This window comes from Octopus bimaculoides, chromosome 9 (genome assembly GCF_001194135.2).
Source record: "Octopus bimaculoides isolate UCB-OBI-ISO-001 chromosome 9, ASM119413v2, whole genome shotgun sequence".
In the NCBI taxonomy this organism is placed as follows: domain Eukaryota; kingdom Metazoa; phylum Mollusca; class Cephalopoda; order Octopoda; family Octopodidae; genus Octopus; species Octopus bimaculoides.
Genome location: NC_068989.1, coordinates 8,511,249 through 8,513,981, shown reverse-complemented (window position 1 = coordinate 8,513,981; position 2,733 = coordinate 8,511,249). Strand labels below are relative to the sequence as shown.

Sequence of the window (2,733 nt, the reverse complement as noted above, 5' to 3'; positions counted from 1 at the left end):
CTCTCTCTCTCTCTCTCTCTCATTTCTCGTCTTCCTAATGAAGGACTATACTAATAACGTTAAAAACCTACTCTTTTTTCATCTTTACATGCTAATGCATTCTATGCGTACGTCCTCTTGTTGTTTTCTTATTTTTCACTGCAGAGCCTGCGCAGACGGAGGACTCGGGAGTAGGGGATGGAGAGCTTGGTGTGTGTAGGGTGGGAGGAGGAAAAGTTGAGGTATGAGCCTGAGTCGCTGTGTTTGTAGTGGATGGAGGTATTGAGAGCGGAGTGGTGCATGTTGACTGAAATGTCGAGAAATGCGACGGATGCGTTGGAAAATGTGCATATGTGCATATATATATATATAAAGTAAGTATATGTGTAATATGTAATAGATCAAAGCTACCACAAAAGAAAGGTAGAAAGTGTCAGAATAAATATTAACGAATACACGGGAGAAGTTCTGTATATGTATTAACATATGTGAATTGGTCTTTTGAAAATTCGTTGAAATCTATGACAAACACATGAGAAATTGGCTAAACGTATAAACTGTCAACATTGTATGTGTTACAAAGTTTCTTGAACGTCATATAATGCGGTTTCATTATTTTACTCTCTTACAACAAAAGGACCAATTTTATATTGGGATGGATACAGGACAATTGGGTCAAATTTTCCATCAGCACGTCCTATTGGTCGACGAAACATGTAATAAACTGTATTATGTTGCAAAATTGCTATCACGTTCTTTGTAAGAATTCTTCTGTTCTGTTATATTCTCTTCGATTTTGTCTATGTCAATAGCCACGATGTCGATAACGAACCATGGTACCCCCTCCCCAAAAAAAAGAACAAGGATGACGAGTTGAAGTTGAAGCAGATTCGATAGCAATCACTATTTCCCTCCCACGTTTACAACCTCCACCATCATCCTTTGCCATCATCATCGTCGGCATTATAATCATCATCACCATCATCATCACTGTCATCATCACCATCATTGTCATGATCATGATCATCATCACCATAATCGTCATGATCATAATTATAATCGTCATTCTCCCCTTCCTCCTCCACATCAAAATCATCATCATCATCGTCATCATCATGATCGTCATGATAATTATGATCGTCATTCTCTTCCTCCTCCACATCAGAATCAACATCATCATCATCACCACCTCCATCATCTTCCTCTTCCACTCCCTCCCGCTTCTCATCATCAACTTTTCATCAAATTTAATTTCATTATTGATATCAGAAAAAAAAAAAACAATCAAAAACAAGAGAATGCCATTAACTTATACCAGAAGAACAGTCGGTATTCATTTCACTTGTAGATCTTTTATTCAATGTATTGGTATTTTACTGTTGATGGTAATAAAAATTGAAGAACAATCGTAAGAGAACCAAAAAGCTCCCCCAAAAAACAACAATAAAATGGCATAAATATGAAGAATTTAAAAAAAAAAAACGTAATATCCATAAAGTCGAAACTATGGCCCTGATCATTGTCTGGAGGTATTACATCTAATTATCTGTTTGTAAGTTAAGAATAAAAATAATATATAAATTTTTTAAGTGTGCGTCGAAAAGATGCGCTCATTCAGAAATGTTGTCTTCACAGAGAAGTTGTATAAGAAAGAAAATGGAAATAAATCAACAAAATGGTCGATTTCTCGAGATGCTTGCATCATGATGCTCGATAGCAATGGAGATTGTGGTGATGATGGTGGTGGTGGTTGAGAATTTTCTTCCTCAATGTTGTTTTCTCTCTGATATATATATATATATATATATATATATATATATAAAACATTTTATCAAGTAGGAAAATGATGAAATTGTTGTAGCAATACACATTGGCATCATCTAATAAGCTGTAATATTAGACAACAAAGAAGAAGTAGAGGAGAAGGAGGTTGGGTAAGAAGAAGATGATTATGATGATTATGATGAGGAGGAGGGGAGGAAAGAAGAAGACGATGATGTGGGGAAGAAGAAGAAAAAGATGAGGGGGAGTAGTAGGAGGAGAGGGAAGAAGAAGTCGATGGTGATTACGCTTACGACGACTATGATCACGACCACGATGCTGCTGCTGCTGCTGTGCTACTGATGATGATGATGATGATGTTAGCGACAACAATGAAGGGGATGGCTATGATCATGATGACAATGATAATGACAACGCCAAAGGAGATGATGATGGTTATGAGGTTGATAACAATAGCTGCTATGATGAGTTCTTGCCTTGTATAAATCAAATTCTTGTTTCCTTACCAAAAGCCATTTTATTTTATGATTTCCCATATTGAGTGGCCTTCGCTATTTCCCTTTTCTGCTATGCTTTATTTATACGTTATGCACTGGTCGCATTTATTCATATATTTGTATATCTCATTGCTTACCTAACCTATAGCAACCTCACACATTCGCCTTCATTTACCTTCATTCGCTCTCTGTCTCATCTTTCTGAACCTCTTAAAATTTATATTGTTTTACACACTTATCTATTTCTCGCTCATTTATTTCCTGCATTTTCTAACTTTCTCTCAAAATCTATCTCTCTATCTATCTTTGTCTGTCTATCTCTGTTCATCTCTCTATCTATCTCTCTGTCCATCTCTCTGTCTATCTACCTATCTATCTATCTACCTATCTATCTCTGTCTATTCATCTACCTATCTATCCCTGTCTATCTATCTACCTATATATCTACCTACCTATCTATCTATCTATCTATCTA

At 36.1% G+C, this 2,733-nt stretch overlaps 1 protein-coding gene across 1 annotated transcript in view; it reads right to left on the bottom strand.

Moving 5' to 3' along the window:
- LOC106882137 (neuronal acetylcholine receptor subunit alpha-7) overlaps positions 1-2,733 on the bottom strand; it is a 612,265-nt gene that overhangs the window by 368,914 nt on the left and 240,618 nt on the right. The gene's annotated exons all lie outside the window — the stretch shown is intronic.